A 27,936-nucleotide genomic window follows, 5' to 3' on the forward strand; every position below is an offset into this window, starting at 1 on the left:
GCCCAGGTAAGGGGAGAATTGAAGGCAGTGATACAAAGATGTCAACAACATTTTGGGAGACTGAAAGCAGATGAACCAGTTGCTAGTGACATGGCAGGAGGACAGAGCTGAAACCTAATTTCATACAGAGGAAGCAATGAGAAACAAAAAGATTTGTGTTTCTGAAGCACTAGAAAGGTTCAGGAAGTCTTTATACTGGAGTGCAAGGATCAGTTGAAAGTTTGTATAAGAAATAGTTAGGCCCTTAGGGTTCCTCCCTGGTCCAAGTATTCTAGGGATTTTATCTCCTTGACTCTGCCAGGAGGCTGATACTTTGGGGGTACTGAACCAGAAGTGTTCCATACAGGGACATGAGGAATCCCTGAAAGTGGAGGGGAGGGACTATATATAGAGTAATGGTGATAAGTGGTGAAACCATAGTTCTTGCACTTGCTCAACTCTCAGAATGCCATCAGCCACCCTTACAAGTATGAAAAGTCAAATTTGGTTTTCAGGGTCATAAATATCTTTACAGAGGAGGCGTTGTTTGAGAAGGGACCAATATGATTTAATGATCAAGAATTCCTTGACTTTAAGCTAGACATCATGATTATGTTACTTTTATAAAAAACATTTATTATAAAAATAGGATGATTTACAGAAATGAAGGAAATGTTGAAAAGCCGATCTTCAAAAGACAGAAGGAAGCTTCACATATCTGAAAGTCAGGAATCAGTGAGCCATGATCATATGAAGTTATCTTAGTGTGTCTGATATCCAACAGATTTCAATCCTGGTGTAATTCCAGGAGTAGAGCATCTTCCCAGCCTAGTTTGGAACACATATGGTCCCCCTAGCAAGAGGAAGGCAAGGCAGAGACCAACAGCCTATCAAGGTTCTGTCCTGGGGGCTTGAAGTAGTTCTCAAAGTGCAACTGGGATACCATGACTAGAAGAAGAAGGAATGCATGCCAGAGGAGCAAAGATAGTGGATACCATTAGAAATGTCAGATTTATCCACTCCTCTGTTGATGGACACTTAGGTTACTTCCCTGTCTTGGCTATTATAAATAGTACTCCAATGAACATTGGGTGCTAGAGATTGTCATACTGAGTGAAGTCAGACAAAGATAAATATATGATATCGCTTATATGTGGAATCTAGAAAAATGGTACAAATGAACTTATTTACAAAACAGAAATAGAGTCATAGATGTAGAAAACAAACTTATGGTTACCGGGGGGGGAAGGGGGTGAGGGATAAACTGGGAGATTGGGATTGACATATACACACTACTATATATAAAATAGATAACTAATGAGGACCCACTGTATAGCACAGGGTACTCTACTCAATACTCTGCAATGACCTGTAATGGGAAAAGAGTCTAAAAAAGAGTAGATATATGTATATGTATATTTATAATTGATTTACTTTGCAGCTGAAACTAACACAACATTGTAAATCAACTATGAAGGAGAATGAGAATAGAATATTTGGGAAATATGGAGTAGTCCATTATTTTGAAGTATAAAGTACAAGCATATAAGTAGTGGAAGATAAAGTGTAGGTTGGAGATACTTGTGAAGGATGTTGAATTCAGGGAAGAAAACACTGTCTTGATTAGGATTGGAGGAGGTCATCCAGAGGATGTGACTGCCGGTTGACCCAGAACTGGTTGCGGGAAATTGGCAGCTTCCCATAGGTTTCTCTGTCCTTGGAATGAACGTTTCTACCGCTCTCCCCATACTAGGAGCTGTTTCAGGCACACAGCCTTGAGAGAGTAAGGTGTTCTTGAGACCATCTGTACCGAATCCGTGACTGAACCCGGTGAAGACCTCTGTGTAAACGTTTAAGATTCTGTCAGCACATGCAGAGACCTACTCTTTTAGCCACCGGCTGCTGGAGACAGCCACGTAGGTAAGTCTCCTTGCTTATGAAACCCGCCACCTACCAGTCTGGAGTGGCCTGCCTCTTTCTTTGAGCTCTGCTTGCCTTCCGTGTTGCGGGACTAATTTTGAATTCCACCCAGGGGTACTCCCGAGGTTGCGAACTAAAAATGAGTGAGGCATTTTTGAGCAAGTCAGTGATATGTTCAGAAAGCAACAGTGTGATTTTTGCAGGGAGGAAATGGAAACGGGAACCACCTGGGAGAGTATTCCAGGATTCAGGAATCAGGTGAAAGATCTTAATTTAGGATGTTAACAACTGAAAGAAAAAAAAAAGGAAGATACACACTTTTAAGAGAGAATCTATAGGATGGATTGATTGTAGGGTTGAAAGAAGAGGAGAAATTAAACCTGAAACTTATTTTAGAGATCAGCATGTAAATCTGAGCAGCAAAAGATTGGTTTAATGGCTTCTGAAGTACCTTTTATCCCTGTCATTTTCCAGGCCTATGTTTGCCATATCTATCAGTGGACATCTTAGGTTAGCTTTGGAGTTCTTACTGGGAAATAGTCCATTCTCAGTTTTCTGTCGCGTTCATGGCTACTGAAATATTTACCATCACAGCATTTAAGTATGGTTTTAAATGTGCTAGTGTTATATGAATGATTTTTCTTGTTTATTTGTTTGGTTAAGCTATTCTGATCAGTTAATTTAAAAAAATCTATGTTTTATTGTTGGCTAAAATATCATAAGCAAAGACAACACTTAACATATAATTATACATATAATTATATACATTGTGTACCAATTCTAAATGCATGTAATAGTATTTCGTTAAAGTCACATTATTAAAACTCAAGGTTGATTCATTTTGTATGATTATGGAGCAAAATTTGTCTTGAGCGAACATTTTTTGACATGCTTTTGAATTTTTGAAAGTATTTTCTAATATATATAAATGTGATATACACCTTCTGGTTGCAGAAGTGTATGACTGAGAACACTAAATATATTTTGTTTAATCTAATAAAAAGGGCATTTGCTCTTGAGGATATATTTGGACTCAGACTATCTATAACATTGTTACTAATTATTAATTCCAGAGGACAGATTTTAATGTCAGAATGAAGGTAGATTAAGCAGATATTCCCAAATGTCTCTTTGAGATTTCTGAGGGTCTAAAACCAAGGCACAGGGACTAATGTTTGTCATCTCTTTTTCGGGTACAGAAATGTCAGGGCTGGTAATATTAACTGTTTAATCAATTCACGTAACCTTGCTGGACTGCTTTTGTTATCTGTGAAACAGTAATAAAAGTGCCTATAATTCATGAAGAAGTCAAAACAAAAACACAAGAAATTTCTGAGTCATGAGATAGCATTCACTTATGGTCATAATTAGACTTACAATTTTTGAGGCAAAATCTTCAGTCATAACAGCATTCTGCCTTGAAACTAAAAGTCTGTGTTTAAAAAATATTTAGCAAATTATTGCTTTTGGCATTTGTTTTCAGGCAAAGCGAAAACAAAAGAAGGAGAAGTCTCTTCATATTCAGCCAGCTGCTTGTGATTTGGGTTTTCAGAGTAGTCAGTTCATATTTCTTAGTTACAAATCAAGGGCAAGCTTTCCAAGAAAGTGCAAAACACTCAAGGAGCTGATACATCAGAGTTTAACCAAGTCTTTGATGCAGCATTTCTTTGAAGCTTTTTGGAAGTTATTTCATCTCTGTATGATTTTTTTCCCTCTAATTCTAAACTGAGATAAATTTAGTTTATGTTGGTGCTCTACCTGCTCTCAGTCAGGTTGTGCTAAGCAGGGTGCAGTGAAAGTTATGGTTTAGGGAAAACCCTCCAGAACAGACTATCTGGGTTCAAATCACAGCTTGACACCCGCTAGCTGCTGCCTCTGGACAAGATACTTCACTTCTCTGTGCTTCAGTTTTCTCACTTACATGATGGTGATTATTTACCTCATGATTTGTTGTGAAAAGTAAATACAGAGATTTAGTACAGTGCTTAGAAAGTAGTAAGTAGTACATAAGAGTTTGCATATGGAAATTTAGACAACTGGAAATGCATATCACAAAATGAAGTTTGATCTGCTAATTTCCTGGAAGTTTTTTTTTTGTTTTGTTTTTTTTTGAGGTACGCGGGCCTCTCACTGTTGTGGCCTCTCCCGTTGCGGAGCACGGGCTCTGGACATGCAGGCTCAGCGGCCATGGCTCACGGGCCCAGCCGCTCCACGGCATGTGGGATCTTCCCGGACCGGGGCACGAACCCGTGTCCCCTGCATCGGCAGGCGGACTCTCAACCACTGTGCCACCAGGGAAGCCCCCTCCTGGAAGTTTTAACTGAACATAATAAATAATAATAACCAGGGCAATGGAAGGGCTCTAAATTCATTATCTAATTTTCATATCAGTCCTATGACATTAATATTGTATCTTTATTCCACAAATAAATAACTGAAAATTAGAGAGGCACTAAATACTTGTCCAAATTCATTAAGTTAAATGGTCAGTTTGGGCATCAAATTCATGTATTCTTGGAGACCTAGAACTTAAGTATTTTGCTATGCAACTTCCAAATCTAAGAAAAGTACCAGGAAAGGTGAGTCATCAGTAAGGTTGGGCAGTAAGGTGATAGGTAAAATGAGTTAGCAAATGACAGGAACAACATTTGCATGCTGTTTCTTTGAGTGTGAGGCCGCAGTCTTGGCCTTCCTGATTTTTCTTTAAGAGCTTCCAAAGTTAACAATACCTCGAATAGAAAGAAATGAAATACATTTGTGAGCACAACATTATTAGCAACACACTTAATTTTCTTCTTCAGATATGAAAAATCAAACTGTCAAGTAATCCTCCTACATCTGTTGGCTGCTAATAAGTAATGAACCAGTTCGTTTTTACTTCACTAAAAAAATATTTTTTTCCAAAGAATGAATTACATGTTATTTGAGAAATAGTTTTTATTATATTTTACCTGTCTTGATGTTATCATTTGAATCCCATCATTTGGCTGTACCTTCCAGATCATGAGAAGACTTTGAAACAGTGAAAGGTACTTCTATACTAGAAAGAATTAATGAGCTGTCTTTATCACCTTCAGCAGGAAACTAAATTAGACTCACACTAATGATCATTTCTATTCTAGGAAAAGTCGAAATGCCTACCTAAGTATACTTGTTACTCAGAAATATGGCAGATTAAAACAATGAAATCCACACATTTGCGTGGCACAAAGAAGCAATTATGGAGAACCATTTCAAACTCCTTTCATCTCTTTAAATTTTATTCTAATTTTCCTATATAATTTAATTTTTATTTAGGTATCAAGAGTATTGGTTTCTTTACTTTTTTTTTTTTTTCATCATAGGGAATACACCATAACATGCAATCTGTTGGGAGTGGGAGGAAGTGAAAAAGGTTGGTCAAGGTAGTAAATCTGGGCAAAGAACTGGAACTGGTGATTAGGAAGTTCTCCTGGTCATTTCATTCCATAAGTAGTTTTTGGGCACCAACCATATGCCAGGTACAATTATAGATACTAAGGACCCAAGAATAAAAATGTGGTACTGACCTTGTGGGTTTCATAATCTAGCAATGAAAACAGTTATGAATAATTGAGTATCAAGTAAGGTGGTAAGTGCTTTAATGGGGGGGTGTGTAGAGGAGGGGGTTAAAAGGAAGGCCAAGAATATTTGTCATATGCTATATAGTCACAATATTTGGTCACTGTGCTAGGTCCTGATATATGTTATTTAATTAATGAAGTTAAGCTTATCTTCATTGTACAGATGAGAAAACCAGGAAGTTGAGTAAGTTAGTTGGGTGTCACACAGCTAGTGATTCTAGCTCTGATTAGAATGCAAATCTCTCATCTTCCAAAGCATTTGCTTTTTATACTGTTAGCAGTGCTTACAAAACTTGCCTGATCATAATAAATCAGCTGGGGAATTTCTTAAAGTACAGATTCATAGCCCCAGTACCATGGGTACCAAGTCAGACACTCTAGGGTGGGGGCTGGAGAATCCGTATTTTTAATAAGCACCTCTGAAGGTTTTTTTTGTTTGTTTGTTCCAAATCAAGTTTTAAAAGCTTGGATTATTAACCAGCTACATTTGCTATGTTCTATGCTTGTTATGAAGGACAAAGAGGTTGCATCTGGGTGGAGGAGGGAGGAATATATATGAATGCTTTGGAAGGGAAATGTTTTTTTGTTTGACCTTGAGAGCTGAATAGGAATTTGCTAAGTGGTGAAGGGAGAACTTTTGATAATGACTTTATTCAGAGAGATATTTTATAGCTTGATGTTGGTAAAGGTAAAATAGATTTCCTGTCTTCTTGGGTTATCTGATCTCTAATTCACCATGATAAGCCTTAGAGAGAGAGATAAATAGATAGATAGACAGACATATACATACTTACATACACACATATATATCCAAATTAATCTCTCATACTTAGGAGTGTGTATATAGATAGATAGATGTTGTATATTTTTCAAAGCCACGTCTGAAACTCCAACATGATACAACAGATGTAGATGAATCTCCGTTAATAAAGAAATAAATAATTAAATATTTCCCTTAAATACCAGATTTCACAAATGCATTGATTTATTTACATAAGCTTATTCATTATCTTTTTAAATTAAAAATATAATAAATAACTTTATAGAAGGCTTGAACATTGGGTATCTTTCTATATTCTACCTATATTCCTGTATATAAATATGTATATATATCTAACTGTATTCCCACCACCTTAACATAACAATGAAGTTTAAAGTATTTCCTCTTATCTATCCTTAAAAGTATACATTTACATGTTCTTTTGTGTGTCCTGCTGTTAAAAATTATCATTTTTATCTTTGTCAACTAATAAACAGAGTAAAAGCAATCAAATAATACCAGTGGGCTTAAAATGGGACATGGCATTCCTCTTTAACCAGCTTTAGACCAGCTTCTCAGAGGCAACAACTTTCAGCTCTTTTAACTGTTTCTTCAGATACTTACCTTAACATTTTCAAATAATACACTTATACTTCTGTGGTGGAGGCTATGATGTACTGTGCAGGCTCCCCTTCATAAATAAAGGAATTATTACTCAGATGCTGGACATACCACTGGCAGATAGCCTCCAGTCACCAGCGTCTTCCAGGAATTGCCTCAGTTAAGACAGCTACCTCCCTTAAGATCATGCCCCTTCCTTGGTTAATCTGTGTCCACTGATGAATTTACAGGGCAGAACAGGGAGGATGGCTGGATGGATATAAATTCCTCATTTGCCAACCCCCCATCCCCCCTCCACACACACATACTTCAAGACTCTTTCAAAGAGTCTCTCTAACTCCAGACTGCTCTAAATGGTCATCCAATCTTCAGGGCAGGGTTAGCTGAGATGATTGATTGAAAGTGCGTTAGTTTTTCCCTTTGTCCAATCCTATTCTCTTTCCTCCCCTTCCATAGATATTGAGCCCAAGAGCACTTCTTAAAAAGCTACAAGCTAATTTTCATCTAAAGTCGGTTTCCCAGGGAACTCAACTTACATTATTGGTATTTATTTATTTCTATATTCTAGATATTATGTATTGACTTGCAACTATAATTCAGAAACTTTTAACTGTTGCACCATAGAACCTGCTTACCCCATGTTTCTAATTTCTTTTTTTTAATTAATTTATTTTATTTTTGGCTGCGTTGGGTCTTTGTTGCTGCGCATGGGCTTTCTATAGTTGTGGCGAGTTGGGGCTACTCTTCGTTGCTGTGCGCGGGCTTCTCATGCGGTGGCTTCTCTTGTTGCAGAGCATGGGCTGTAGGTGTGTGGGCTCAGTATTTGTGGCGCATGGGCTTAGTTGCTGCACAGCATGTGGGATCTTCCTGGACCAGGGCTCAAACCCTTGTCCCCTGCATTGGCAGGTGGATTCTTAACCACTGCGCCACCAGGGAAGCTCTCTAATTTCTTTTCCTCTCCCCAAATTGCTATATCAGAACTCTGAATTAATGAAGGTTAGAGTACATATTATTTTAACTAGGAAAATAGTGCTCACAGTTTAGTCAAGTGGTCTATTCTAATTAATGTTTTTCTTATACAACTTTGTGTAAGAGTTAATAATTGCCTAATCTTTTAATTTATTTTTCTAATTCTTCTCAGATAAACCGGGAGATTTGTAATCACTCAGTCCTGATTTTTACAAGGCCAACTGCATCACATGATTTATCTTTTACTCCCCAGAATACCCTACTGCTGGGACCAACTCTATGCTGTCTAGGTCTGTTGCATGTTTATCATTCTGAGGCTTCTCTTCATCATCATCTACACTTACAGGATCCCATGTCTCCTCTTTTAATTGTTTACATATTCATTTTGTTGGAGCATATCTTTCAGTAGATTTCCTAAGAATGAGCAAAGGGAACTAATTTTTTTGTCTAACCCTTTAGTATCTTCTCTTTATCCTTTTGGTCTGCATTTCACGATTCTAAGTGTTGCTCTAGGTTAAAAAATATTTATTATGCTAGACAGTCGATCTAGGAGATATTTTTCTTTTTTCTATTGTTTTCTTACATAATTTCCTGCTTTCTTATTAATGACAACTAAATTATCGGTAACTTGACTTAAAAGTCTTCTTAATTACATATGGGATTTTTGTATGGATCCTTTAACTTTCTAATTTTTTTTCCCAATATTTTTATCATTTTGTTTTATTTTTTGGAGACTTTCCTGGCCCTTCCAAAATTGCCATTAATTTTAAACTTAAAAATATATATATATATTTATTTATTTGGTTGTACCAGGTCTTAGTTGTGGCAGGTGAGCTCCTTAGTTGTGGTTTGAGGGCTCCTTCGTTGGGACATGAGAACTGTTAGTTGCAGCATGCGTATGAGACCTAGTTCCCTTACCAGGGATCAAACCCTGACCCCCTGCATTGGGAGTATGGAGTCTTAACCGCTGCACCACCAGGGAAGTCCCTGCTATTAATTTTAAAATTTTAATTGCCATATTTTTATTTTCCAAATTCTTTATTGTTCCCAGTTTTTCCTTTTGTATAGCAAAGTGGTCTTATTTATTTATTTTTTTTTTGCGGTACGCGGGCCTCTCACTGTTGTGGCCTCTCCCGTTGCGGCCTCTCCCGTTGCGGAGCACAGGCTCCGGACGCGCAGGCCCAGCGGCCATGGCTCACGGGCCCAGCCGCTCCGCGGTATGTGGGATCTTCCCAGACCGGGGCACGAACCCGCGTCGCCTGCATCGGCAGGCGGACTCTCAACCACTGCGCCACCAGGGAAGCCCTGGTCTTATTTTATAAACACAATTCTCTTATTTCCTCAAGAATATTAGGTGTATTTCCTCATTTAGTTTTATTCTGCTCCCTGCATTTTCTCTATTTCTTCTTATTTCTGTTTATTTGCTTTTTGTCTCTGTTTACTCAGTGGCTTTCCTCTTCTACCTAGTGATTTCTTTGTTGTTTATTTCAATTTAAAAGTGAGATATAAAAAACTGCCTGGAAGTTTTATGTGTATGGCAGAGCATATCTGCTGGTAGGTTTCACTGTATGATTATGTGACAGAGCCAGCCTTTTTGTGTGGGAAGATTAAGTTCTTGGCATATTGTGGTTTGTGCTTTTTCCAAAGAAGAATCCTGTGCTCTCGAGCCTCAGAATAAATGAAGATGGTTATGTATGTGTGGCTGACAACATTCTGATACCATGATCTTGGGGTCCATTATTTATTTACTAATTTAGGGTTTTTTTTCTTTATATTTGTGAGAGAGATTGTCTTATAATTCTTCTTTCTTTTACTGCTCTTTTCAAGTTTGGATGTTAAAGTTATTCTAGATACATCTAACAACTTGTAATATTTGTTTTTATTTTTGAAATATTTTATATTAAATTGGTATTTTTCCTTCAGTCATTAAAAAAAATTCCGGCACCCACTGAAATGATCTGGGCCTGAAGTGGTTTTGTGGAATAATTAATTTTATATTTGATTCCCTAAATAGATACAAAACTATTCAGATTTTTTTTTTCTTGGATCAGTTTTGGTACGTTTTGTTTTTCCAAAATTTGTCCAGTTCATCTAGATTTCCTAATTTTTGGTACAGGTCCTTCAAATCTTTTATTATGATCTTTTTACTGTTTCTTGGCTTTATAGTGATGTCTTCTTTCTCATCCCTGATATTCCTGCTTGTTTTTTTCTTTTCTTGGTTTTACTGGATAGTTTATTAGTGTTTTCAAAGAACCAAGTTTTGGCTTTTTTTTTTCTTATTGTATTTGTTTCTTGTTTTATAATTTCTGTTTTTGTCTTCATTATTTCTCCCCTTCAACTTTCTTTGCATATACATTTTGAAATGGATGCATATTCTGTATATTTTCATACTAGAAAATCTGCTCAACTTTGGAAATTAAATTATATACTTCTAAATACCAAATTTATCAAAAAGAAATCAAAGGAAATTTAAAAATAGTTTAAACTGAAAGATGAAAAAATATGAGAGTTACTTCTACTTCTGATGGGGTTTTCAAAAGTCTCAAGATTCTGTCACTCTTAGCCTAAGAATTGAACAAGGCAGATAAACAATAAAGTCATTTTAAAAAATCTATTAGTTGAAAACACAAAGAAACCTAACTGAATAAAATTCCAGAAAACAGTAAGGACTACATAGGAGAGAAGAAATCCACACTGTTCTCATTCCCCTTCTCTTATTGTCAACCTTTCTGTGTTCTTATATGTAAGATGTTTCTTTTGTAAGTTGCATATATTTGAATTTCCATTAGCCATGTTACTATTCATTTTCTGTTCATCTCATGTGTTCTTTTTATTCTTTTCTTTTTTGCCTTTTTTGGATTAATCTAATATTTTCTGTGATTCCATTACCCTCCATTAGCTTGTAGGTTAGAGCTTTTTTACTATATATTTTCTTTCAATCTGCCACAACCTGGAAGTGGATGAGGAATTTAGAAGTCATTTAACAGTTTTAAAAGTGTTGGTCAGATACCTAACCTTGGAATGTCATTATCAATAAATCTTGGTTCCTCAGGTGAAATGTCAAATTTAATATCATTTGCAATGGGATTTGACAGATATGCTTTGCATTTAAAGGAAACACAATTGTTTCCTAAATTGTTATACTAAAGTTTTGTGTCAAATTACTTAAAAACACAATTGTTATACTAAAGTTTTGTGTCAAATTACTTAAACTAAAGTTTTGTGTCAAATTACTTAAAAACAAGGAGGGAAGTGATGTAGGAAATTCCCTGAAGCTTCATTATATTGAAAAGATCATATTTAGATACAAATGAATTTTTTCTGTTGTGTGAACTGTGGGTTGTTGATGAAAAAGGGGGGAGGTGGCTAAATTCTACCTTCTCCAACTCATTCCTTAACACCGTCACTAGGTCTTCGTTTAAAGTTAAGAGCCATTTGCTTGTTGTGTTGATGATGGCGATATTTCTGTTTTTAAAAAAATGTTGGGTGTTTTTTGTGAGTTTCAAGGTAGGAAATAGAGTAAAAATACTTTACTTCATATTCCTTATTTGGAAGTTCATCCCACAAAAATATAAGGGTAACCACTAATCAACAGTGACTAACAGAGGCTCAGAGGGAAGGCTTGACATGACTGAGACTTTGTTTTAACTTCCTGACTGTTTCTATGTCCACTACAGCAGAATATTTCTTTTCAGAAATTTTATAGCTAAAGGGGTCAGCCTAGTTTATTTATGCTGTTGAGTAATTGGTTCCATTGATTTGGATCTGTGATGATGATGATAATTCAAAAATTGCTTATTGAGCACTTACCACGGGACAGGCATCGTTTCGGGCACGTGAGCTATAGTAGTGACTCTAACAGGCAAAAATCTCTGACTTCATGGAACTCAAATCCTAGTATGTGGGAGGTTTGGTAAAAATTAAAGAAAACTACTAACATTTATTGAACATATGCTACATGAAAGACGCTCTTTTAAGTGGTCTGCATATGCTAACTCGTGTAATCATCACATTAATTCCATGCAACCATATGTGTAATAAAGCGCAAGTATTGGGTTGGCCAAAAAGTTTGTTCAGGTTTTTCTGTATGATCTTATGGAAAATCCCGAAAGAACTTTTTAGCCAACCCATACATAAGAGTCAAGTAATTTGGCCAAGGTCATTTGTTTAGTAAGTAGCAGATTCAGAGTTCAAACTTAGGGTGGTTTCAGAGCCACACCTAAACTCTGTAGTATGACCATGACAATATGTATTGATTTTGATGATAGTTTTGAAAGAAAGTCATGGCTGTAAGTTAAGTCCAGATAGAATATCATTCTAAGGTCATCCATGACTTAGAATTTTCTCCTTGATGGAATTAAGGAATTTATAATAATATTGAAGATTTTACTTTAACTTGTAGCATTGTAAGACTATTATTTTTAGTGTAATAGATTAAAGATATTTGAATGCTTTTATAGTCTTTCTTTAGAACTTAAAAAATCATGCTGTGGAGTATTTCTTAACTATAAACATATTTTGTTATATTTGTAATTACCACTTTTTATGTAGACTTTAATTTTTAGTACAGTTTCAGATTTATAGAAAAATTGGAACGATAGTATAGAAAGCTCCCATATACGTTTGTACACCTGTTTTCCCTGTTATTAATGTTGACATTAGTATGGTACATTTGTTATAATTAGTGAACCAATATTGATATGTTCTTATTAACTGAAGTCCATAGATTATAGACAAATTTTACTAGTTTTTAACCTAATGTATTTTTTTCTGTTCGAAGATCCCATCCGGTTTACTATATTACATTCAGTCATTATATCTTTTTTAGGCCTCTCTTGGCTGTGACAGGTTTTCAGACTTTCCTGTTTTTGATGTCCTTGACAGTTTTGAGGAATATTAGTCAGGACTGTAGGATTCCCCTTGATTAGAATTTATATGATTTTTTCTCTCATGATTATGGGTTACGGTTTGTGGGAGGAAGATCACAAAGTAAAGTACCATTTTCATCACAATATGTCAAGGGTACCTACTATCATCATGACCTTGCACTGTTGCTGTCAACCTTGATTACCTGGCTGAAGTAGTGTTTGCTGGTTTTCTCCACTGTAAAGTTCCTCTTCCCTTCACTTGTTATACCCTTTCCATACAATACTCTTTGGATGAACGTCAGTCTGTACTTAAGGAGTGGTAAGTTATGCTTCCCCTCCTTCAGAATGGAGTTTCTATATTAAGGTTATTTGAAATTCTTTTGCACAGGAGGTTTATCCTTTCTCCCCGTTTATTTATTTATTCAATAATTTATTTATATCAATATAGACTCAAGGATATTTGTTTTATCATTTGGGCCATATAATTCAATACTAGTTTATTTATTTCTTCCAGCTTTGTTCATTGGGAGCTCTTTCATTGGCTCTTGTGTTTCTTTGATATATTCTCATCAATGTGCGTATTTTTTTGTTTTTGTCTGTGTTTTGTTTTGAGCACTTTCTTACTTTCTGGCACTACAATTAGCTCCACACTCATCTTGTATATTTCCTATGCCAGTCCTAGAATCAGCTGTTTCTCCAAGAAACCCTGGTTCCTTTTGTTGGAGAATGGTTGAAGAAACCAAGATTCAAGCACTAAGTGTGCTTGTTTCTACTGGGGTGTTATTTCTTTTAGGCTCTCTCAGTTGACAGAGCTAGGAAATAAATGTGTATGTACCATCATACACAGACACACACACACACACAGACACACACACACATACATATATATATATATAACCATCTTATCTATATTAAGTTAAACATAAGTTCATACTGATGTTTCCGATTCTAATACCATTTAAGGGAGCAAAATTTGCCACACCAAATGTGTCTCTTGGGCATGAGGGTTAATTTAGGCTGGTTATTTTTAAGAAACAGAAGATTCAGAAAGTTATTGTTGTTACAGCCCCTTTAACTACCTGAAAGAATTTAAATAAAGGGCCTGTGTCTGAGATAGAGTTATTACTAGAGACATCTGCAAAGAATACAGGCAAGGCCTAGAGATCAGTCCACTCTACATGGCCCAGCAAACATTTGTTTACCAAACATTTGCTTTTCCATCTCCATGTGAATTGCCTTCTTCCACTTTGAGGTCCCAAACCACTACCCCCAACATCCTCCTTTGTCTTTAGATGAAGATGGTATTTAAGGTGAGAGTTTTGGTCATTTTGGCAAGTTACTGAGTTTTCCCGGTCTCTTCCACATATACATGTTATTAAACTTTTGTTTGATTTTTTTCCCTGTTAATCTATCTCATGTCAATGTAATTCTTAGACCAGCCAGAAGAACTTAGAAGGGCAGAGGAAAATTTCTTCCTCTCTGACAACCACATGGATCATTCTAGCCTCCTCCCCTTGTTTATCCCTTAGTTCCCACTCTAATAGTGGATTTCACCATTCACCATCCATACATGTAGTATTCAATTCCAGTATACGTGTATAGTAGTATTGAGATTATTAACTTGTACTCTTATGGGAAGGAACTTCATTAACTAAAATTCAGTGCTTATATATAGTTCCTTTTGATTTTCTCTTAACAGACTTCACTCATTTCCTAAGTTGCTTAGGTCAGCGACTTTTCCCCCCACTTCCTTCAGTGAGATCATTTCATACATTTGTAAAAGATTTAGATTCTCTTGTCACAGTCTCAGTTATTTTTATGATAAGGCAAAATCTATTGAAAAATAGCGATTAGTGTTTAGTGATAAAGAGTTGAATTTTAAGTAGCTCTGTACTACTTACTGAACATTAAATGAGAGTTTCCTTGTCCATTTCCTGTTTTTATTCTAAATTTTTTTTATAGATGCTCATTCAATGTAGTTGTTGTTATCTATTGCTAAGCTTGTTTTAGTACTAATGTACTAAAGCAAGCAAAGTCTAAATAATAAAGTATGAGTTAATTTATATAACAACTTTATCTTCCAGTTTATCCTTTATTTTATGTAGTATGAGAAGTCAGGCAGCCCTGAAGTCTAGGCTATTGGGAGAAAGTTGGTAGATGGTAGAAGTAAATCCTAAAAGATTGACCCGGTGAAATCAACCTTTAGTTCTCCAAGCTTTACAGCAATCACACAGAATATACTGGGTTGTTACTTGCTGAGTCAGGACTCCAGGATAGTTGAGAGGACAGTCTTAGTAGTATCTGGATGCTTTTGTGGGGTCTTGAGAACAGGGAAGTTTGCCTTTCCACCTGGGAGTGCTGCTGAGTGTCTGGTTCTGTTGGCTTTCTGTGTAATGTCGAGTTATCTTTTATTTGCATTCAAGTAACTCATTTCTTTTCACTTTGATAGTATTTCTGAATTAATCACATCACTGTCAGGTTATAATGACAACCACATATTTTATTATGTGGTTTCAATCGTAACACTTCATTTTTTTAAAACATTTCTCCCTCATTCTCAGAGTTAGTCTTTATACTTCTCACAGTTCAGTCATAGCTTATTTTCATCTGTAACCTCACTCCTCTTTCTATGCATGTAGCCATGGAAACCATCACAGAATGCCTGCATTTTACAAATCGTGGTATAAATTACAGGCCATTACAATTGTTATGTTACTGTTCTGGTAAGAGTGCTGCATTTTCACCTATGAAAAGGGTTATGACTGCTATTAATTCTAAGAGGATTTGCAATGATTTGGTGTGGGAGGAGGTCAGGAACGCTGTGGTCTTCTCCTCAATCAGTGTCACAATGAGATAAGTTATTACTGGATAGTTTTAATAGCTGCTTTTAAGTTTACTGTGAATGACTATGTCCCTAATTAAGGTCCTTGATTTTGTTTTAATTTTCCATTAAGTATTAAACCTCACAAAACTCCCTTTAGAAATGCAATTCCACATATTCGTGAAACATTTACATTGTGCTGGGCACTGTGCCAGGTGTTACAAAGAGTAATGGAGAGTATGAAACAAATATGCAAATCAGCATAACACAGAGCAGCATACAGGGGTATTAATCAGTCAGGGACCAATGAGGAAAATAGAAAACACTCAGTGTATTTAAGACAGAGGGAATTTAATGCAGGGAATTGGTTATCTAGTTGATCGAAGAGAGTAAGAAGCCAACCAGGGAACAGTGAAGCATCCGGGAGATCTGCAAGAACAAAAGATGCTACCAGATGCTCTGGGCTGCAGGGGCAAAAGTAAGAGCCGGTGTTGCTGGAGCCCAGAGACTCAGGTCGTTGGGTCACTGAGTACAAGATGGAATTGTGGAGAGCTTGTCTGGCAGGTGCTAAAACCAAGGAAAGACACAGCAGCTGTCAGAGACACCTGTAGCATCAAAGGAGAGGGCAAGCATCTTACTTCTCTCTTCTTCCTGAACCCCAGTCTCTCAGCAGTGCTTTCAGCTGGCCAAACCCAGGAGCTTGGTAAACGCAGACTGCCAGGATCAACCCCCATTAGGACACTGAGAGAGCAAGAGAAGGGCAAGGAATGGATCTGAAGAAACAGAGCCCGGCCTGATAGTGAGTGCTACTGAAAGTTCAACATGGACATAGCTGAGATGCAAAGTTCCTCCCACATGCTAAAATTGGCTTTATTCTGTATTTGAACTACATCATCAAATATACTGACGGAACAATTTCTACTTCATTCGAAAGACAAATTTTGGTAATATTGGGCTGCCCAAAAGGTTCGTCCGGGTTTCAACCTGAATGAACCTTTTGGCCAAACCAGTAGATACCAACTGTTGTAAAGTGTTGGCTTGTGAATTTGGTCTCTGTTCCTTTCTGCAGACATCCTCCTCACCTTTAGTTCTAGTCCCTTGCTTAAAACAAAACAAATAAGAAAAGCAATGCTTTAAGCACTTCCCACACCCCAGCGGTTTCGTTAAGCTGGCAAAGGGTTATTTGTAATATCAGGGCTATTTCTGTTCAAAACAAAAGGAAAATTATTAAAAAAACACACAGAAACCAAAAAACACAGAGTTGATCATGGGTAATTCATACCTTTCCATGCTTAGGCCAGCTATTTTGCATTATATAGAACTATTTTATTTTTGTATTAAAACATGCTAAATTATATAATGTAAAGTTGTATTAATACATATACAGATAGCTAAGTATATAAGGACAGAAGCAAACAATTTGTTAAAATATTTTTAGAAAAGATAGTCACACCCATTGCATACTCAAATATGAACACTCTACTTTTTGATGTTAGAACAACAAGATTTAATAGTTTTGGGAGGCCAGAGTCACCAAATTTCCTAAAATTTATGATGTTATTGTACAATAAAAATGTTAAGTGAATTTGGGTTGCAGCAAACCTTAAGATCTGTTTGATACTTAATTTTTTTCTACTTTTTGCTCTTCCTTTCATTCATTCTTTTCCGTTTGTTCTAAATATGAATACATCCCACAGTTTGTATTTAGTTATTTACTTTGTACTTCCTGTTCATGCTGTTCTTTAGAGATTTCATCCTCTACTGTGGATTCTATTATCACATTTGCACAGATATTTTTCCAAACATACATTTTTAGATCTGAATTCATTCCTTTGTTTCTCCAGTTCAGTGCTGCCGTCTCACTGTTCGCATGTCGTGCTGTCATTTCAAACAAAACACTTCAGTATCAATAAGGGTCCAGACAGGAAATAGATGGCTTATTCAAAGGGTTAATTGAAGAGATTTAATGTGTAAACTATTTACAGAGATGTGGGCAGGAATAAGAGAATCAACAAAGGATGGTCTTTGATCCAGGGACTAACAATATTAAGAAACTCAGAATGTCTAGGTAAGAGAGTGGTTACCAGAACCCAGAGAGAACGGAAGCTATGAAAGAAGGCCTTCCTGAGAAATGCTCTGGCCATGGGTAGAGGAATGCAGCTCCTGCTAAAACTGCAGTCCAACTTGGAAGAAGCAGGGAGAAAAAAATACCTGACCTCTATTTCCTCCCACCCTCCTATTTCCTGGAGTTCTCATTGGCCAAGCCTAACAGGAATCCAGAGGATGAGGGAACATAAATGATGCACACCGTGCAGATCAGTCTCCGCCTGAGTAGACCAGAGAAGAGCAGAGAGTAGGTCTGGAGGCACGAACGGAGACTATCAGCCTGAAATCTAAAACTTAACTCATTCTCTTCCCCAAATCAGTTGCTTTTCTAAATTTCCTTAATTTTACTCATGTTCTGCTGGTTTACTACTGAAGGGAGTCAAATCACACTTTTCAGAGATAATCCTGGATGGCAGCTTCCAAGAATACCTTCTGGTTTCCTCTGTCTAGGTCTCCAGTAATGAGGATGAAGTCTTAGGCATCACCAACATTAGGGGGACACTTTAGATAGATGAATGAAGCCTAGAGATAGAATATATTAGAACATTAAATGCTATAGAGAATCAAATCAAACAAAACCTGAAGAGTGTTTCTTGCTCATCTGTTTCCTGTTCATAGAGATATAGAGAATCTGGTGAGCTGATGTCACAGAGGATTCAAGGAATTGAGCTGGTAGAGGTTGTGGGTTAACAAGACTGAATAGACGAAGGCAGTGAAAGGACGCACATGAATGAAGCCAGCAGTCATGAGTATAGAAGTGGTACAAAGCGTTAGATAAGAGGGGACATTGTGAATCTTTTCATAGGAAACAAGGCAGAAACAGAAAATAGGGAACAGAGAATGTAAGCAGGTTGAAGTGAAATGATCTGAACAAAAGCAGACTCTCAACTTAGAATTTATTCAACTCTGTCTCTTTTACCTAAAAGCTCATCTAAATCTTTTCTTATATTCTTTTCCCCTCTATTCTCCATTTAGTTCTTCCTTCATAGGCACCTCTGATCTCATTTCTTACCTCTTTTTCTGATACTTTGATCTACAAATTGATGCTTTTTCTCTCCTTTATTGTCAGCATTTCCCTTCCTATTAGCTTCTTCTTTTTAGCCTGTAACTGTGTTCAAATATCATCCATTTTAAAAAAGATTTTGCAGACCGCATCTCTTTCTTTAGCTATCATTTTATCTTTCATTTCCTCTACTGCCAGTCTTCTTGAAAAGATATGTTCACTGTCTCCTGTTTGTCACCTCAGATTCATCCCTTCATCTACCCTGATTTGGCAACAATTACTCCACTGAATATGTTCTGTCGAAAGTCATGATTGAACTGTGGTCTGTGACTTTAACCAGCACATCATTCTCATGGCACTCCACCCAAGGCCTTGAATAAATGTATCTTACTCTCCTCTTCCTAGTAGCCTATCTTCTTTCATTACAGAATATTTTTAATATCAAGAATACATAAGAATTTGGGCATTTCTGTAATAGTGCTTAGGTATCTAAATGTTGGACTGGTGAATGGAGAGATGACAGTTTGTAGAGAAGGCATGAAAAAGAGTGAGGCTGTGGGGAGTTGAAGGTACTGATGGAAAGATAGTTAACCTTATCAGCCATGGGGTTCAGGCTGGCTAGGGAAGAAGGTGAGAACAGGAGAGCACTGAAAAAGCTGAAGAAAACAGGTTGTGTGAGAGGGATGGAGAGTGAGGAACTGGTCTGGATGTGGTTAAAGAGTACATGAAAGTGATATAATGGCATAGAGAAGTGTGGTAACAGAGAGGGATATTATAGGTTTACATATTTACCAGGAAGCAATTCTGGGTGATAGTAAACTCTAAGGCCATCAGGTGATTTGGTGGAGATTGAGGTGAAGAGTTTTAACTTGAAATGTTAAAAAATTGTGAGATTATGTGTTTGGGTGTTGAATGGGTAGAACATGAAGACTTTGGCAATTCCATGCAAGTATTAGTCTTTGGTGATGAGAGAAACAAGGATGAGAAAAATTGAGCAACTACAATCCAGACGTCTGTCAAAAAACACTGATGGAGGGGAATAATTTGACAAAAGTTGAGGGATTCATGATGAACCTTCTCTCTTGCCACAAATTCACAATAATCTCTCCATTCTTAATTCCTTTTTCACTTGCATTTATTGCTGCACATTTCTTTTATGTAGATGTCTTATATAGCCTAGCTAAAATCTGTACACAGGTACTCTCTTATTTGTAATTTCTTTCATGTGTGCTTATTATTTAATCTTAAAATAGAGTGTAATCTTTTATTTCAGTGGGGAATTTGTATATTGTGATTTTTTTTTTTTTTTTTTTTTTTGCGGTACGTGGGCCTCTCACTGTTGCGGCCTCTCCCGTTGTGGAGCACAGGCTCCAGATGCGCAGGCTCAGCGGCCATGGCTCACGGGCCTAGCTGCTCTGCGGCATGTGGGATCTTCCCGGACCGGGGCACGAACCCGTGTCCCCTGCATCGGCAGGTGGACTCTCAACCACTGCGCCACCAGGGAAGCCCTATTTTGATTTTTTTAACTCTAAGTATGTGCCTAGGTCAGTGTCTTGATCACTGTTTTTCTTTAAATAATTGTTGATGAGTTCATTAAAGACCATATTCTTAAATAATAATCCATCACAAAAGCTTAAAATGGTCTTATTTTTGAGTAGTATATTCTTGGTTATTTAGAAAATATATTTATGACAAAATATTTACTTAGGAGCACTGACATCTTTGTTTAACAAATTTAAATCATTTTTATCAGTGATACTAATTAAACAGAATTTTTCTCAGGTAATTTATTAATTGGAATGTATTGGTGAATTAAAATAATTGACAAAAATGTCTTAAATTTTACATTCATAACTTCTGTTTGAATTTTTATTAAAATTTTGGTAAGAATTTTTTTGGCTATCATAGTCATGGGTCTTTGAGAAGGAAACAGCTGCAGTTGTTGGGGGATGGAGGGAAAGTTTAAGAGTATATTCTGTTTCCTCCCTGAAACAAAAGGGAGAGAAATCTGTTAACTCAGCAGGGGAAGGTTGTTTCCCAACTTGAAAAAGCCTTTGATTTTCTTTTTTCTCTTTTTTTTTTTATTTGGGAAACAGCTGTAAGGCTGTATACTAGCAGAGATTGTGGAACCAGAGAAAGTCAAGTTTTTAAAGATAGACTGGAAACTGAACCAGGTTGGAGTCAGGCACAAGGATGCTTCCAGTAGAGTAAGCTGTGTACGCACATGGGAAATTCTGACCCCTTATTGGGCTGGCCTAAGATTCTTTATCCCGGGAAGCTCTGTGAAGCAGAGATCATAATCTTATAATATATTGCATTTGATCCTGAACCCAGAAATCACTCACACTTAAAAAGACATTTAAAAATATCTACATGCAGTATTCTCTTTTGTCCAGCATTTAAAGATATTGAAGTGTAAATGAGCCCACTTCTGCACTAACTGCATTTCCATTTGATTTTTTTTAAGTGCTTTGTTTTGAGTATGTGAAAAATAAAGACTGATTTTTAAATCCTTAGGGAGAAAATTGCTTCAAAAAGCCCATTCCATTCTTTACGACTATTATTACAGACCAAAACATTAAAATGCCAGAGAGCTGGTGGAGCAATAAAGTAAAGGTCAGTCGGCATGATACTAACTTAGTCAAAGAAAGTACTTTCCAGGTAAAAGCATTTCTGCTTTTTCTAAAAAATGAAAATGGTAAAGAAAACAATTCATTCACATAAGGTTCATTTGATTTTCTCTGAGAAATATATTTTATTTTTGCTGCCTGGACTAGGAAGCCTGGAAAAAAATCACTGTGAGCTGCTATTTGCATTTCACAAGTTGACTGATTGACTGACTAGTAGCCACATCTTACTCTATAGGGGGGAGAATGAGGGGAAAAAAGGAAAATGTAAGTGTGCCCCTGTGTGTGTGTGTGTGTGTGTGTGTGTGTGTGTGTGTGTGTGTGTGTGTGCACGTGCACATGCTCATACCTGCTCCTGCATTAGAAGATTCAAAGGATAGCTTTGGAAAATAAGGAATGCACTCTATTAGTAAGAGATTATGAGATGGTGTCTGGATTTTTTTTGATCCTTTTGCATTATTTAATAGTTAAAAAAAAACAACTTTTTTTTTTTTTTTCTTTTTCTGAAGCACAGTACTGCAGTTGTTACGTGCAAAACATGGTGTTAGGAATTCAGACCGGAGGTTTAAAAAAATCTCTCTGACTATATTAAGATGACTAAATACTGCATTTTAAATGAAAATATTGAGCATAACTTTTCACTTATTCATGCTACAAATATTCATTAAGCAACTGCTGTGTGCTTGGTGGTATGCTCTGTGCTGAGGACAGAGATGAGGAAGCAAATTCTCTGTCTTCAAACTGCATGCAAGTTGTGATTTCTGTAACTGTTTATAGAGATTTTGGCAAGGTACTTGGCAGAGCAGGGTCAAAGATCAGGAAAAGCTCAAGTCCCTAGGATGGTGATGGTGGCTAGGGCCAGGAAGATGGTGATGGTAAGGTAGGGCCAGGAAGACAAGCAGAGATGGAACATGGAGGAGTCTTGTACATATGGTAAGAGATTTGGAAGTCAAAGCATGGATTCATGCAATCTTCATTTTTTTCCCCTTTCAAAACCTCTTTGTCTTTGCCTCTCTCAAAGCAATGCATTTACTTGTAACTCTAAACCATATTTCATTTTCTAAAAGAAAAGTGAAATATGAAAAAAAATTCCAATTAAGATGTTTACAATTCAGTCTGACACCATCAAAATAATACATTAAGTTCATAGACTTCAGGAAAACATTGTAAATTGGCTATTTCTTTCAGTGTCTGAGGATTGTCCACAGTTCAGTTATTGGTTCAGTGAAATGATTTTGCCTTGAAATCCGTAAATATAAGAAGCAGACATAGTTGAGCTATGCTTTATCAAAACATATAACTGCTACCATGTTTCCATTAGTCACTTTCTGAAGCAAGCATGTATGTGTTGATTTAAATATAATGTTTTATTTGCATATTTTAACACTTATTTCTGTACTATTTCAGTTTAATAAGAACTTTATAAACCGATGTGTTACTTGTCTGAGTTTTTGAGCTTCTAGCAGGCAATACAGGATTTAGCAGACATACAGCTTCTTTGTTACTTGTCATTGCCCAATAATGGCTTGATTATGGGTTTTAAGGACTGTTTCTTTGATTGGTACATGTTCCTTTCAGCAGTGTTAATGTGCTGGTGTATGTGGGTGCATGTGTGTATGTATTTGTATCTTTTTTTTTTGACTTTTCCTTGAAGGGCCATTTGTAAGCAGTACTTTGGCAGAAAGCTATATTAAGAAGGTAATTAACAAACCAAGTGATATTTCATGATATTCCTATAACTAACCAAGGAGTCTCAGCCTGACTCTCAGAGATGTCTAGGTAAGTGAACTTTGCTTTCCAGTCTCATTGCTGAATGCAGAAAGATCCTTGGACCAAGCTTTGTTAGCAAAGAAAATCTAATGGAGGGCTGTGCTTATTTCTGAGTGTTGTGCTTTCTCTTTTCTCCACTATCGTGCAGTATATGACAACCTCAAGATTAGTGAAGATCACCTGGCCTAGATGAGGGGACTCCTTGACACACACACATCCTCAGATATCACACATGCATTTGGTCTTATTATATGTACATACAACCTAGAAGAACAGTTAAGTTTTCAGAAGGCTCATTTTTAGGGTGATCGTGTAATACACTATCCAAACAGGACACTTTTGAGAGACAAGGGAGTCAGTAGTACACTTATGCAGGGATAACATGTGTAAACCAGGACTGTCTTGTGTGAACTGTAATATCCAGTTATTCTAGACTCAGATACAGCACTCATTTACTCACTCACATGTACCCTTCTCAGCTGTATGTGCAATTGTGAACATTTTGGGGCACAAATGCTTGCATCTGTGCCTTTCCTGAAAAATGTTGCTGATTTCTCATTTTTCTATCCTTACTATGGTGACTTATTTCTGTATTCTTTAGAGGAGTAAACCGTGTCTGTATCTGCTTTTTTTTTCTGTTGATGTAAGCTTGCCATTGATATTTCTGAAAATGGGAATTATGCAGATATAATATGCAGGTATTGCATATCAATACAAAGAATTATGACCTTGGGCAAATTGCTAACCTCTCCCAGACTTAATTTATTTGTGAAATTGAATGATAATAGTATTGATCTTAGATCCATTATAATATTTACTAGTATGTAAGTATATTAACTATACTTAGAGTTCTTGTGATAATTAATGGAGTTAATGTATTTGAAGAACTTTGAACAGTATCGATCATGGACAATGCTTGAAATAATAATAGTAACAATTATTCTTATTCAGTGCCTCATTGCCTAACACACAGTCCTAGACTCTGTGTTCTTTCACCAGGTCTACTTAGAAGACCTTGTCTGTAAATGATGCTTATTTGTTCACATCCTCAGATCTTCTCAGTTATGATAACACTCGACTGAATATACCATTTTCTCCCACACTAGATTTGTTATCATTGGGATGTGTCACTTATTTACTTCCTCATGGCTCAACTTCACAAATGTTACAATCTTAGGGAAGCCAGCAAGAAAACACCCAGATTCATTAGAGTGACCTGCTGTCGTTTCTGTAGCTGACGGTCATATCACCTTTCTTCTCATCTCTTTCTGAGGGACACAAAAGAGAAAGAAAACAGTGTCATCATGCTTGCTCGAGTGCCAACAGCAACACCTGGTGCACTGTAGGTACTCAACATATGTTTGTTGAATTAAACTGCATTTTTAAACTTTGTTAAATCTGTCTTAGGAATACACCTAACAAATTCCACAATATTTTCCTTTGACTAGAGGTAATTACATGGTTTGTATAATGACGATTTTGATGTTGTTGACAGATAGTTTCCCATGACCTGTGGCAGTGTATTGTTAGTGAAATTAATGCCAAATATCGTTGTGTACTGGCTTCACTTTTCTTTTGTCAGCAATCAAATGAGCTTAAGCCAAAAATTTCAGTGGAATTATTAACCATAGTATTTATGCTCCTAGAGTGTGTACACAGTAACCTTTGATGCTAAATGCAATTGGGATAAAATTACTTTAATTTTTTTGGAATGTTTGGTTTTTATGTGAAGTGAGAAATTTACAAGTTCCATCAGTGAAAAAAGTCAAATGACCAATTTACTATATGTTAGCCACCAAACTAAACACTCCTGGAATAAGAAAGATAACACATGGGCCCAACTATTGGCATAATAAGTTTTAAGATGTCCATTAAACATGCAAGTGGGGATGGAAGATGTCAAATGGGTAGTTAGTTCAACAAGCCCAGAGGTCACTTGAGAGTTCCAGGCTCAGGACATAAGTTTAGAAGTGTTGGCTTATGGTGACATTTAAAGCCTTCAGACCTGATGAACTCACCAATGGAAAGAGTTTAGATTACAAATGAAAACCATCCAGGCCTGAGCTCTGGGATGCTGCAGTGTTAGGGTGCAACATTCTTTCATGGTCCAAGGGGAGAGGCTTCCTGCCAGTGTCATTCATTGAGGTCAAGGCCAATTGAATTAAATTTGAAAGCATAATGTTATATTATCTATAATTTACTTTGACATGTTAGCAAAAGCACGGTAAAATATGCATCTGTTATTTAGCTTTGATCCTCACTAAAGGGTGGTTAGTTACTTTTGAACTGCAGTGATCAGGAATTTGAAAGACTCGTGAAAATCTTGTACTACAAAAGTAATTCAGCTATCTGAATTTTCCATCAACCCCACAGGGTGTGCCATGTAGTTAATGGAGAATAGAATTTTACCATTACTGAAGTTTTGTTAGTGAAATGAGTACTGTTCAAGACATGTGGATTCACTAGAAATACACAAACAATCCCACTCTATGAATCAGGTAAAATAGTCTAATGAGTCCAATAGCCTATATCCTTCAGAAACGTACCCTCGGCTTAAGATTTCCATCTGATCTGTGTTCAGAGACTTTTGGAGGATTCCGTTATCTGACACTTGGCTAATAGTTTAGCTTAATCTTGCTGCTAGAATTATTACTGCAACTGCCTTGACCGGATTTTCATGTAGGTACTTTTTAGAGTACTTGAAAGGACAGAGAATTGAGACTGCATCGAGTTACTGAGTTTAGCGTTTTGTGTTTGCTTGATAAGACATACTTGTATAGGTGGCAGAATGTGGTCAGATACTGTCTTTTGTCAGATACTGGCTTTCATTATTATATATGACCTAGTAGCAAGGGGTGTGTATGTGTATTTTTGTGTGTGTGCATGTGCATACACATGTGCCCTCACCTTTAACTATTGGAGACTATACTGATTTCTATCAAAAGAACTTTCTAATTATGGTAACAGTATGTAGTTGTTGTAGGTTAGTTTGAAATATGACATTACTTGAGCATCTAGTGTGATAGAGTGATTCAAACCTATTATAGCAGTTTATAAGGGGGAACACCCCAAATATCTATGGTGTATAGAGATAGAGAAATATAATTAAAAACAAAATCTTCCAACCCAGAAATCCCTTCCACAAAGATAGTAGGGAAAGAAAACACTTTTATTATTGAATAAACAATTAAACCAGAATGTGATGTGTATCACAGGCAATTGGCAAATACAGGAAGGAATCTCACCCTTTTGTGTAGTCAAGTAGATACGACCCATTACATGTATCTTCTCAAGATAAGCAATAACTAGTCTTCAATAAGAAGACTTCATGGCACCATTTGTCACATATAGTTCATCCCAGCTTTACCTGGTAATTGATTGGGGTGTTAGCCAATTGGCTTTATCAAGAGGCAAAGCAAACATATTTCTTATGACAGGAAAAAAATTTGCAACTTGGAGCGAGGTACCCACTGAAGTTAAACTCCTACCCTCTCACAGAAACTGGGAGATAGGGGCACTATGTCTCCTGACATTTACATTTCAAAAAGATGGCTCCCAGGTCCTTGAGAAAGACATTCCCAGGTCTTAATGCTAACAAAAGGCCTATTTAATTTATTTAGTCTTCAAAAGGATAAGGAGAAAGGAAGAAGATACTTAAAAGTACAAGTAAATAAATGCTCAAAGAAAAAGGAGGGGAGGAAAATCTGCTTCGCTTATTTTCAACAGGGAGAATTAAGCCTCTTATTTTTCATTTGTATTTTACAAATAGAGATAGGATTTTATTTGAAAAGCAGTTACATATTTCAGAAGAAGGCTGTTTGGTTACAGGAGGAATGAGGCTTATGAATGACTACATGTGGGAGGTAAATGCAAGGAACTGCAGATTGGTTAGGATTTAGAAATATGTAAATTAGAGTGAATGATGATGAATACAGCTGACCATGCTTTCATACTGTGAGAAGCTGGTGTGTCTAGAGTGGATGGCTCAGGTTGATATAATTGATCTACAAGTTTGTCTAAGCAGCATAACAGTCATGATGATAATTAAAAAGAGTATGGTCATTTGTATAACTCTTGCATTAAAACAAAGGAAACCTACCAAAGGAAGCAATACTTTAACACAAAGTTTAAAAAAATTTACATGCAATCTTTTAGAAAAGGTTTAGGCAATGTCCTCAACAATGTTCAGACAGTTAAAGCAGTGAAAAGCAGTCCGGTAAATAAGTTTGATATGTTGACGCGAAGTGTGCATAAATTGAAAAGACTGGAAAGATAGATTATGATTTGATCATAGAGGGCTATGATTAACAGGTTAATCAAGGTGTTTGAACTTTATCTAATTGGCAATAGGAAGCTATGAAAAGTTTTTGAGTAGAGTGAATGACATGACATCATCAGTGGGAAGATAGATGAAGCATTGTGTTCCAGATAGATTAGAAAGAGGAGGAAATGGAAAGCAAGGGCTTTCTTAAGGACTGTGCTAAGGACAGATTTTGTGGAGGAGGTAATATTAGTTTTGGACTTAACTTTGAGGTGTCAGTTGGTAACATCAGGGTGGAGATGTTCAATTAAGAAATTGGGGATGCAGACGGTTGCTCAAGACATCAGGGCTGGACATACAGCCGGTCACGTAGTTATCTATATAGAGGTGATAGTGAGAGCCATTCTGTTAGATGTAGATATTATGCTAAATTCTCTGGAAAATTTTAGGACTATCGAGTCTAAAAATTACAACTTAAATTTGATGTCTAGGGTATACAATTTTTTCTACAGGTCTCTAAATAATTATAGTCATTTGTTATTATGAATAACCACATGGCAGGAATATGAATAAATGTTTTTGAAAATAGGAGCATGCATTGTTTTGTGGGAAAAGAAAGTATTAATCAT

General features: G+C 36.5%; 1 long non-coding RNA gene across 1 annotated transcript in view; it reads left to right on the forward strand.

Annotated features, from left to right (window-relative positions):
- Window positions 1–1,737: 1,737 nt before the first annotated feature.
- The window catches only part of LOC141279065 (uncharacterized), a 215,864-nt gene continuing 189,665 nt past the window's right edge, over window positions 1,738–27,936 (forward strand). The window contains exon 1 of the long non-coding RNA XR_012332817.1: window positions 1,738–1,899. This is a non-coding gene — a long non-coding RNA (uncharacterized lncRNA). The remainder of the gene's footprint in view (window positions 1,900–27,936) is intronic.

This window comes from Tursiops truncatus, chromosome 7, assembly GCF_011762595.2.
Source record: "Tursiops truncatus isolate mTurTru1 chromosome 7, mTurTru1.mat.Y, whole genome shotgun sequence".
NCBI lineage: Eukaryota > Metazoa > Chordata > Mammalia > Artiodactyla > Delphinidae > Tursiops > Tursiops truncatus.